At 34.9% G+C, this 12,507-nt stretch overlaps 1 protein-coding gene across 1 annotated transcript in view; it reads left to right on the top strand.

The window, feature by feature from the left end:
- Nucleotides 1-324: 324 nt before the first annotated feature.
- Nucleotides 325-12,507, top strand: part of SKIP (Shal K[+] channel interacting protein) — a 427,069-nt gene continuing 414,886 nt past the window's right edge. The window contains exon 1 of the mRNA XM_073961480.1: nucleotides 325-843. The gene's annotated coding sequence lies outside the window, so the exon portion shown is untranslated. The remainder of the gene's footprint in view (nucleotides 844-12,507) is intronic.

Here is a 12,507-nt window from a genome sequence, read left to right as displayed (position 1 = left end):
CAATTCAATGAATCTTTTTTTTCATCGTTCTTTTCGTTCCAAGTAGTTCCATCATTTGGTGGATGAATTTGGAAGCATCTGAATATTGTACGAATTGAACGAAAAATGTCGAAGTGAGTGTGGAATTAAAGCAAGGAGATGAACTATACCAATGAAAGGAACTATATGCACTACAGGAACTAAAGGAACTATATGAACGCAAAATCTGAAAAAATCCCAATAATTCCTTCTTCTTAATAGTTCCTCGCAACTAGTTCCTTCCTTAACTACAAGTCCATTGAAAATCAAACAGTCCCGCGGTTACATATTTTTCCTCCCCACAAAAGAAAGAAATTGTTTTCTTTAGTTTATCTCTTGCCTTGTCACTTGTCTGCAATGTCTGGCGCTTTTTTCTGTTGAAGATAGTTTTTGGAAGCATAAAAAAATAACAAAAACAAAAACGCCACAACGACGAAATAGTAAAGCAACATAAAAAATGTCGTGTTTGAGCTGAACTTCAAACACGAACAACAAAGAAAACTAAACCAAGTTAACACAAAAGCAGGCAATCAACGAACGAATAATTCTCAGGGTAGACAAGAAAAGCAGCAAAAAAGAATAACACGCAACGCATCGCATCGCACGAATGCACCACTAAAAGAAGCAGCAAAAAGCAAGAAAGACGTCGACAAATTTAAAAACTAAGAAGCAGAACAAAGTCGGCAGCAGCATCGGAAAGAAACAACCTGCAGCAGCAGCAGCGGTTATCTTAAACATTTTTTGGCAATTTTGCGGAAAGCTCCTCATCCACATACCGGATGATGATTGAGCTGGCGGAGTTTTGCTGTTAATTCTATCAAAAAGGTAAGCAGAATCATCACTATTATCCGCAGTTGCATGAAATTTGTTGTTATAAGATTTTTTTTTGTTGAGAAGAAAGGCAGATAATAAAAGAATGGAGAGAATGAGGGAAAAAGAACAAAACAAGAAGCAAATTTTGAAGTGATGAACTTGATAATGAAAAAGTAGCCAAAACAGTTACAATTTGTTAGTGGATTCCACACACAATATTTCAATACACATTTTGAATTTAATTTTCAAAATCCCAGGTTTCAAAATATTCCCCTACAAAGCCTTAATCCAATGATTATGCCCAACAAAAATAATCCTTTTTGAAAATATATTTTAATCCCCCCATCCTCAACACCTTACACTTCATTGCCCATTACAATAGGACCACCAAGCCAGCAAATTGCTCTTTTTCATTACATACCTAAATGAAATATTTTTTGTGGAACCAAAACAAAAGCAATAAACGAAACAAAAAAGAGGGGCGAAAATAATAAATGATGATTGTTCATTCATTCTCGTTCGATATTGACAAGGATGTAATCAAAAATTACAATAATACCAAAGCGCGTTGAGGATACAATTGAACAGTTACAGTTACAACAAAAATACATTCATAACAATAACAACAACAACAATATGTAACAAATATCCCCGCCCGAAAAAAATCATTAATCAAACGTAAAGTAGATTTCAGAATTCTCGCTCAATTGAAGCGCTGATGTCGATTGACTCGAGAAAAATGGATGATTTTGGTTAGTTCAGTTGGCAGGGTTTGTCTGGCAGCTTGGCTGGCTGGCTGACTGGGTGGGTGCAGCTTATTGGCAGATTTAGAGATTGAAGATTATTGGATAACAGCCAATTGACGATTGTGAATTTGAAACTCGCTCCTACTTTGTTGTTATTGATTGCCAATAAGCAAAACAACAACATGCCATGCCATCCATGAACAATCACTTTAAACAAAGTAGCATGGAGCAAGAATCGTCATAAAAAGGGGAAAGAAACGGAAATTTGTTACAAATCAATGAAGTAGTAAAAGAAGCCAAAAGAAGCAAAGAATTTCAAAATTTGCAACAATACCCAACCGGCAGACTGACAGACAGAGTGTGGAAGTTTTATTTGTTGTGTTTTCTTTTCTTTTGTTTTGGCGGTTTTTTCTCTCTGTTGAATCGTTTAATTTGGCTTTTCGAAATTGAAAATAAACAAAAACTGTGATGTGAAGCGAAGAGAACTAAGTAAAAAAATAAATAATAGGATTTTGTTGAGAATATATCGGCATATAACAAAAAACAAACAAAACGATGTTTTGTTCTCAAATTACTGTTTGAATATGGGATTGGGATTATATTTACTTGTTTTCTCATTGGAGGGCGGTTTCCATTGGAAGTTTTGGAAAATATCAATTGTTGTTGTTGTATTTTTGCAACCACATGAAATATTTTTTTTTGGGGTTTTTTTCAACTTCTTATGTTGAACTTCATAGGTTAGGTTACATTTTAGGATGCCCATCTGTCGTTGCTCGTTGCCAGCTACTTCACTAGGAGCCCAGTGATCCATTGAGCTCCTCCTGAAAATATAAAATCGAATCATCAAAATCGAAATTTTGACTTTGACAGATCACAATTTGTTTAAAAATCTGTTTCGCTTTAGGGGTAACCCCCACTTGTAAAGCCCCAAAAAAGGTAAATTTTCCGGGATTTAAGACTTTCTCCTATGGACAGGAGCAAAAGTGGGCTACACGCGAACAGAAGTTTCTCCAAAATTATAAGTTTTCTTTAAGTAGCCGGCCTTCGGCCTGGATTTAAGACTTTCTCCTATGGACAGGAGCAAAAGTCGTAAACGAAATCAAAAGTACTCACCACAAGCTTTAAAATGATACCAATATTGCCCAAGTAAAAATAGTAAAATCTCAAGACCCATATCTCTAGAAGTATGGACTCCTCCCGAAAAAGCTATATATTGTTGTAATCAGAAGCAAAAACCGTAATTGCAAAGAAAAGTACTCACCACGAGCTTTAAAATGATACCCATATTGCCCAAGTAAAAATAGTAAAATTTCAAGACCCATATTTCGGAAAGAATAGACTTCCCCCGGGAAATATATATATAGTTGTGATCAGGGTCCCAAGGACTACCTATGGTGAAAGTTTCAGCCCGATCCGAGAGGTGCCCATAAATAAAGTAATGGTGTTAAAGTAGGACTTTCCCGAAATGTCGAGACCCATATCTCGGGAAGTATGGACTTCCCCCGGGAAATATATATATATATATATATATATATATATATATATATATATATATATATATATATATATATATATAGTTTTTATCAGGGTCCCAAGGACTACCTATGGTGAAAATTTCAGCCCGATCCGAGAGGTGCCCCTAAACGAGACTTAAGCATTTTTTTAATTCTTCTGAAATACCATATTCTAATCCCATACCATATTCTAAACCATATTCTGTCCCATTTTTTTTTTGGGAAATATTATGTGTTTTTTGGCAAATGGTCGTCCACGAAACCCTTCTTTTGTAGAACCGTTTTGCGGTGCTAATTATAGCTCGAAAATTAATAAAGAGTCATTTATTTTTGTTGGATTATTTAGAACAAAAAGATCTAGTCCTTCAGCGATCATTTTTTTAAGAATATTTGATTTTACTGAAATGGTGGACCAAGAAAATCTAAATTTCAATTTTTGGCTTAAAAAGTTTTCTGGTCATAAAACGGGCAAAAAATTTTAAAAATAAAATCTTTTTGATGTCCTTGATAACCACACAAAATTTTATAATAACACTGTGCAACATTTTTAAGGTGATCTTGTGCAAACAATTCGAACTGAGGATTTTTTGAAAGTACAGACCCAAACGACAAGAAACACTAGTTCGGTTTTGTTGTGTCAGATCCAGCTCGGATTTTATGGCCCCATCTAAACATGGTTAAACATTGAGTTTTTAAAGAAATTCGGGGCTATATCTCTGAAACCAATGCGAATCTTCTTCCGACCTCTGAAGCAAATTTGTAGATTAGGACAAGAATAAAATATTTGTAGAAATAATGAACTCGAAAAACTACATTTATTGCCTCAAATTTCAAAATATATGCAAAAATTCCACAATTTTTATACATTTCGCACCGTATCTCCAAAACCGTTAATTATTTCTAAATGTTTTCTTTTGGAAAAATATTCCCTGGAAAGTAATACACAACTCTTCAGAACATGTCATTGTTGTAAAATGCCTCTATGCCGTTGTTTTCAGTACATTTTTCGACGACGATTTAATAAAAATGACAATAATGTAGTGAAATCCGAAATGCGAGAATAAACTGTTGGTGTGAACTGTGTTTGAAATACGTGTTGTAAAAGATGTGATGCAAAATACCGCTGAAACAACATGAAGTAAGCATTTTAGAGTTTCAGAATGTTGTAAAGAATTGTTGAGAACTATATTTGGAAGATTTTTGCTAAAGGTTACTTGGTTCAACACCCAATAGTTTAGCCGATACTGAACAGAATTTCAGCAATTATGTAAAATTTGCTATATTTTATATATTTTGATACCCTAGATGGAGGTTTTCTTATATGGTGTGTTCAAAAGATAAATTAAACTAGTTAAGGGTTACAATATTGCCAAAAACAGCAAGGCGAAATTCCTAATCGTTTTTGAGATAAAGGCCCGATAAATGCAAAAATCTGCAGTTTTAGCCCGGTTCAAATGAGGTCATAAAATCCGAACTGGACCTGACAGGACAAAACCCTACTAGGGTTTTTGTAGTCTAAATATGTACTTTCAAAAAATCCATACTAGAAGTTGTTTGCATTTTCAGTGTTGCATAGTGTAATCGGTTTGTTAGTTGTTGAGCGAGAGTTGGCACCGATTTCAAAATGTCATTTCGAGAAAATCACGTTCTTAGTTTATATGTTACATACAAAACAAACAAACAAAAGCTTATGTCATTTTGGTTATGTCGTGTTGGTTTAAAGCTTTTATTGAGCCATATACAAATGTGCTTAAACTAACTCCAAATTTTTTTAAAAAAAACTCATATATGAAAACTTTGAAAGCTTTTTGTGGGTCAGCTTTTTTTGTCGAATCAACTTTAAATTAAGATTTTGTCTAATTTTAGGCAAAACTTCATCAAAATATTATAGAGGGATATGAGGTTGTAAAAAGTCGTAACCCTAATGTACACCCGCCTTGCACGCTAATGGTCGCGGGTTCGATTACCAGGCCAGGAAACATCAAAATGTTTCAACGGTGGCAAAATACCCCTCAGTGATGTAGGCGACATTTCCTGAGTATTTTAAGCCATGTAAAACTTCTCTACAAGTGGTGTCATAGGTCACGCCGTTCAGACTTGGCAATAACCTGTAGGCCCCATATCATTCAGCTAAAATGAATCGGGGTGCACTCATTGATATGAGAGAAGTCTCCCTTGTCCCATCTGGGATGTTTGTGGAACAATTATTAACAGCCTCGGACTATACGCAATATGTTGCCAAAAATTAAAAAGACGATCCCAGACGAGTCCTTAAAGAGTGGTCCGATATAGTCAATATACGGTCATAATCCGAGTCCGTAAGAAATAATACAATGTACAACGTTTGGACCAAATCGGTTTCTCCCCTCGATTACCGGCAGGTTTTTTGGGCCATTACCTCGGGAAGTATGGACTTGCCCCCGAAAAAATTGTACCGGCTTAACTAGGGCCGCATACACAGCATGTTGCAAAAAAAGGTGAGCTGTTAAACTGTACTTTGTCCAAATTTTGTGTGGGAGATACACGAAAGAGTATAACAATTTAGTCCATATTCAAACCTGATCTATGCCTTGCAGTAATATACCATATACAAAGTTATGACAAACGGACGGACATTCCTAATTCGACTCCAAATAAACAAACATACTTGGAGTCTTATACCATTATTTCAATGAGGTACATTTTGCCCGTAAGTACATACATATATATGGTAAATTTCAAATTTCCTTTTTAATAGCATTGAAAAAAAAATCAATTTTTTTCTGCGAGCACATCCGCGATTTTTGGTACTTAGGTTAAGAAAAAAATTTTGGTTTCAAATATGTTCGCGTTCACAAAATTGGATGCTGCACCCAAAAGTTATAGGGGGTTTTGTTCCCTTATAAAGAAAAAATATTTAAAAATGCCCTTTGGGTTTTAATAAGAAAATATATGTATAAATCGTTAACAGAATGTTATATCTATCCGCTGATGTTAAAGTATTTCTAAATTTGTTTTTATTTTCGCGGAAAATCAACAAATACTGAAAAAACCTTAGAGTAAATTTAATTTATTCTAACTTAGAGTCCATATAAATCTCAAAAAATAAATTTAAAATCTCTACAGCATCTAGACAACGCATAGAAATATGTGAGACCAAATTTATAAAGATTGGGTTCATAACATGCATATTACAGCGACAACAAAAGACAAAAACTTGTTGTGGGAATATTATTTCAAAAATATATTTTTTGGTTTAAGGGCGAAACCTATAGCTCTGCGTGTTGCGTGTGCGCAGAGCTATAGGTTTCGCCCTAATACAAAAAATCGGAGAAACAATTTTGGGAGTAATTCTACTATTTCGCTAAATACTGAAGCTCAAGTACTGCGCTAAAACATATTCGAGGAAAATAGTTCATCACGGTGAAAGTTTATTTGCGTACTGTGATAAGAAATATAATTAAGAAATAGAGAGTAATATTGAAATTACAACCAAAAAAAAAAAAAACTACAAATTAAAAAGCGTGTAATTTGCGAATCCGTTTAAATCAGTTGAGGTGCATGTGCTTTTCGGATACAGGGAGTCCATGTCTATCAATATGCATAGATTTTCCCATGTTTCATTCAGCCGCCAAAGTGTGCGGTCAGTTGCATCTTACTATTCAAAAAACCTTCAAGTGGGCAAAAATTACGCGATGTGCATATGATATAAGGTGCATCCGATTTCAATGGCCGCCTATTAAAAATACGTCAATATAAATTATTTTAGACAGATTCGTCAAGAACTGCGGATGTGCCACCACATTCTATTTTGGGATAAATAGGGATATTACTCCAAAATCTTTGTAATTTGTGACACACCTTTTTGGCAAATATTATAATCGCGTATAAAGGATTACATTTATGCAAAAATAATCAAAGAAAATCGCGGTTCAATTCGCGGAATTGTCAAAATATATTTTTGCAGATTTTCCTACTTTCAAGGTATCTATATCCGGCGTTTTAGGGGATGGATTCGAACGCGGAAGGACTTATTAGATCCGGCACGCAAAAAAAAAACAAAATCACGCTGGGTTCAGGGGTACCTGTGCGACAGTTGTAAATTTGTAATTTTTTTTCAGAAAATTTACGCACCAAATTTTCGCCTTTGGACTCCTATTACTAGGAAGCTATACAGAGCACACTCATGAGAAATACATCTAACGACGTGGAATCGCGAGTTCTACAATCCTATAACTAGCTCGGATTATTATCTAGTTGCACCCTCTAATTATAAGAAAAATTCGAAAAACACTGAAATCAAAACTTCAAAATGTCAGCATCGATTTTAGGGGGATGCAGTGTATATATCGAAAAGTTGTACACTAGAACCATGTTGCCCAAAGGGCATTTTTTAGTTCTTTCTTTGAGCATAGGTTTGAACTTTGCGCTGTTTGGCCAGAAATCAAGAAAGAACACAAAAAAACTTGTTTACTTCAACACATTTTTCCCATTTTTTTATATTACCACCAACGCAGCTTCCACGAAAATATTTTGTTATGGTCCCTATTATGAGATCGTGGCTAAAACACTTCTCGCGACTTATTAAATGATTGTGAAACTTTTTTGAATATTACCACATACCGTCATTAGTCTAAAGTCTGAGGGTATAAAAATTGTAACGTCTAAAGGGGGCAGAAACGACAACCTGCTGAAAACATTTTCAAAACGATCCGAGAGGAGCTCCTAAACTTCACTTTTCCCGAACTGTTTGTGGTTGGTACCCGAACTACGGGATTGATATAGTCCATATTCCAACCTGATACCTGAGTGGATAAAGTAATACAATGTATAAAGTTTGGATCACTCAGAAACTCAATCCCTTTTGGAAAACTCTCGAATTTTGCGGATTTGCCAATTTAGTTGGTGCCGTTAGGGTTTCGTGGAACTTTTACGCTATTATTTCAGGAAAAATGGACTAGCGCCAGAATAAACTGAAACCGTCCAACAGGGTGCTGCCAGTATAATGTACTGAAAGAATGTTTTTTTAGAAGTTTTTAACCACTGGGAACCATAAATGCCATATGACATCAAATTTTCCTCGAAAATTTAGATAACAACTTGAAATCGTTGGTACTGTTATATGCCAAATTATGGCTTATTCGGTCCGAAAATGTAGCAGCTAAAACGTCATCGGGCGGTGTTGTTAAGTGGGCGCTATATCAAAACGTTTCTGTATAACCCTAAATGCCAAATTATAGCTAAATCGGCCAGAACGTGGACCTATATAGCCCATCTTCGAACTTGACCTAGCTGTAATTTGACATTTGACGCTCTTTAAGGCCACAAAACTTCTTTTTTAGCTAAAAATTTTAACCGAACTAGCTGTAATTTAACATTTGAGGTTCTCAGTAGTCACGAAACTTCTTCACTGAAAATTGTCAACATAGGTCCATCTTTTGGTATAGCCCCCATTTAAAGGTTCCTCCCGATTTTCAATATTTTGAGTATTTTAGCTACAATTTTAAACAAAACTAGCTGTAATTTGAAATTTAAGGTTTCTAGCGGTCACAACTCTTCCTCACCAAAAATTGCCAACATAGGTCCATGTTTTAGTATAACTCCCATCCATTATTTTGAGCATTTTAGCTACAATTTTTAATCGAACTAGCTGTAATTTGACATTTGTGTTTCTCTGTGGTCACGTAATTTTTCCACCTAATATTGTCAACATAGGTCCATGTTTTGATATAGTCTCCATATAACGGTATCTCCGATTTTTTGGTATTTTGAGGCTTTTCGCTAAAATTTATAACCTAACTAGCTGTAATTTGACATTTGAGGTTCTCAGTGGTCTCGAAACTTCTTCACTGAAAATTGTCAAGATATGTCCATGTTTTGATATAGCCCCCATATAACGGTACCTCCCGATTTTTCGTATTTTGACGATTTTAGCTATATTGTTTGACGGAACTACCCGTAATTTGACATTTGAGGTTCACTGCAGTTACACAATGTTTCCTCCAAAAATTGTCAAGATTGGTCCACACTTTGTTATAGCCCCCATAATAAGGTAACACCTGATTGAATACATTTTTCAGATTAGATTAGATAATTTAGGCCGACAATGTTTTGTGGACAGTTAAGAATATTTTATGGTGGAGTGTATTAAAAGTTCGACCCGGTCGAACTAAACGACTTTTTTACTTGTCGATATTATTGTACGTGAAAATTTGACTAAATCGGTTTGAGAGTTATTGTGAGCTCCAGCCAGTAGGGCGAATATAGTTAAATAGATTTCAAATTGTCTCCAACGGTGGTCTGAAAATATGAAGCATCTTGAAGCTTGGTAGTGTAGACAGTATATCGTCACCATAGATGCCCGAAGACGTAACTCACAAAACCAAAACTTTACAGAACTAAAAAACGTTAAAAACTGTTTTATGGAATATTAATCTTATGATGGCGAGTATATGGGATGTTATCGAACATATACGAAGGGGAATAAGTAGTGAAACCAAAACCGCCGAATTGCTTAGTTTTGAGATCTTCTATTACAACAAAATCTGCAATATTATCCCATTTTCCGAAATGCCGTTTCTTGAATAGGATCGTTGTTTTTGAACATAGAAGCTTGAAGCTTTGCCAGAGCATGTATTTCAGCTTTATGTATCAGATTACGTTAAAAAACGAGGTTTTATAACATAGATCCAAAAATTAATGCAAATCGATCTGTACTCATTGATTGAAGAGTTGTTTCGTCTGGTCTTTTTATGGTTGTTTGTTGGATTTTGTTTTTTTTTTCTTTTGTTTCCTACAATGGTACTTTATCTGTACTTAACGTTTATGATTATTCACTAAAAAGGATTCTCGTTTCGAAAAAATGAAAGGCCATGAAAAATTAGGACAATTTAACACTTTCCTGTTTAATTTGTACACACATTTAATCCTTTATTCTACAATTTCCTGCAAATTTAAACGGAAACCATAAAATATCCTTTCATTTTGAACAATTGTACTTTTACTTTCTCTTATTCGATTCTTCATTTGCTAACCAGAATAAAAAAAACACACAAACAAATGATATTCATGTCGTGTCAATTTTTTGATATGCGAGACAAATATTGAACACAAAAATTGCTTTGTTTGTCAAATCATCAATTCTATGCGACTGCCAAAAGGGTCCCAGTACAAAAACAACAAAAATCAACAAATAATACTTTCGTGTTGGTGTTGTTGTTGGAGTATTTTTTTCGTTACTTTATTCATATGATGCAAAGGAGTCTATGTGGGTGTTTTTTGGTGAGGATCCTGGTGCATATCGCGTCTGCCTGTTTGTCTCTCCCTCTCTCCGTTGTGTATACAATTCAGCCAAATGTAGCGTTAGCCTGGGGCCAGTACAAATATTTGCCATTATTTCCATTAGAATTCCGATTATGCACTAAGCATGAGTAAACCCGTTCCAGTAAACAACAACAACAACAGCGGCAGCAATAACGTTTTGTATGCAAAAATAAACTCATCTCGTAGTCGTCATCATCGTTGTCGTACATAAATATTGGCGAATTGTTATTTATTTACTAACCAAACACTCACTCGCCGACCGGCCGGGTACAATTGATGCCGCACAGAGAATCGCTCGCTCGCACACACAACAAACAGACAGGCGTCCAATGAATGTAAAGAGCAAATACGCAAAATATAATTCTTTTTTTCTGTTTTTGTTTTGTTTTTGCCTTGCACTTTTCAAAAAGAGAAAATATGGTAATGGAAATAAGCCGCAAGCGGGTAAACGATAAATGCTAAAGCATGCAGATGATGTTGACGGTGACGAAGATGATGATGGTGGGTGAAGGGATACCACGGCATGGGAATATAATTTATTGGTTTACCACCATTTTTGTGCTGCACCCGTCGCAGATTTTACTTCTGCTGTAGGGCAATATATAATTAATAATATCGCTTAAAGGGTAATAAGTGCAGTGCAATTTTCCTAAAATAACATCACAAACTTAGAGTTAATGGTTAGCAGGCATATCCCCTCCCTCATGACTGCTTTAAATGTGATTTCCCTTCGCATATTCTCTATTTTATATAAAACGCAAAACTTCTCTAGGGAAATAAGTTTGATGAGGTCGTAGAGACGACGTCAGTATGATGACTTACATTATTAACTAGATACAGATATTTTGTTGGAAAATAACAAAGTAGGTGGATTCCACTAGGTAATGCAAATACTTTTTGAAGTTAAAACAATCCATAGCAATAATAATAAATTTTATTTATATAAAAACTTATGGTGATGACGACAAAGTGTAGATTAATTAATTAATATTTAACTATAACCAAACAGGGACATTGAGAAGCTTTGGTTTCTTATTAAAGTCTGATGAAAATAGAAAACAAGTAAAAATGAATAAAGGAAGAAAGAATCAAAGCCATATATCCGATGTGTATGACTGCGCAAAAAAATAAAAAAGGTCCCTTATTTTAAAAAAGAAATACAATTTTCGTGGGTGAAAAAAGAAGTTTTGACAAGTAAAACAGTATCAGTCGGCTATGCCGACAGAGATACATATACAGTGTCGGCCAAAACTAAAGTACCCCCTCAGTACATTTTTTTAAAATGAAAACAAAGTTATAAATTAATTTTTTATTTATAGTTTTATTATTGGAAAACACAAAAATAAGGACTTCAGAATTTAATAAACAAAAGTTAAAATTCAAAAAACATGTTAGGTCGCAATTATAAGCGGACAAAACTAAAGCACCCCCATTTTGAAGTACAACAGAAACTATTGAAATCAATATTTCTCTCTCTGGATAACACAAGCACATATTTTAGACATAGAGAATATTAAATTATCAATTATTGATGGTGATATTTCTTCACAGGCTACTTTTACGGCTTCAAATAAATTTTCTTTGGTTTTTATTTTTTTTTCGGTTGATTTTTGAGTTAACGATCTCCCACAAGTCCCAATCGGGAGCTAAGATGAGGGTATTGGACAGGCCAATGGAGAACTTCTGTCGAATTGTTTTGGAATCACTCATTAACCCCTTTCGATTTGGCTTGTTATCTTCCTGGAAGGTCCATCTAAGTGGCATCTCTTCTTTGGCATAAGGCAAACATCGCTCCTTTAAATACGTTACGATACTTGGAACGATCCATAATTCCATTAAATTTACGAATGGGTCCAATCCCTTGGCCCGAGAAAAAATCCCAGACCATTATGTTACGCCTCCACGTTTTACAGTGTCTTTGCAATATTTAGGATTTAACCGTTGCCCATTTGGTCCATTTAATTAAAAATAGATTCATCGGAAACAGCACTGTTTTCCATTTTTTACACTCCAGTTCAAATGGGTCTTGGCGAATTCCTGTCTGGCTCCTTAATTTTTTGTCGATATGAAAATTTTGTTTTTTGCTGGTCGTTGACTGAATAACCCGGCGTCTA

The sequence above is a fragment of the Musca autumnalis genome, unplaced genomic scaffold (assembly GCF_047663935.1).
Source record: "Musca autumnalis isolate F117 unplaced genomic scaffold, ASM4766393v1 scaffold_1, whole genome shotgun sequence".
NCBI lineage: Eukaryota > Metazoa > Arthropoda > Insecta > Diptera > Muscidae > Musca > Musca autumnalis.
The sequence above is the reverse complement of the archived record's forward strand: the minus strand, read 5'-3'. Positions and strand labels throughout refer to the sequence as shown.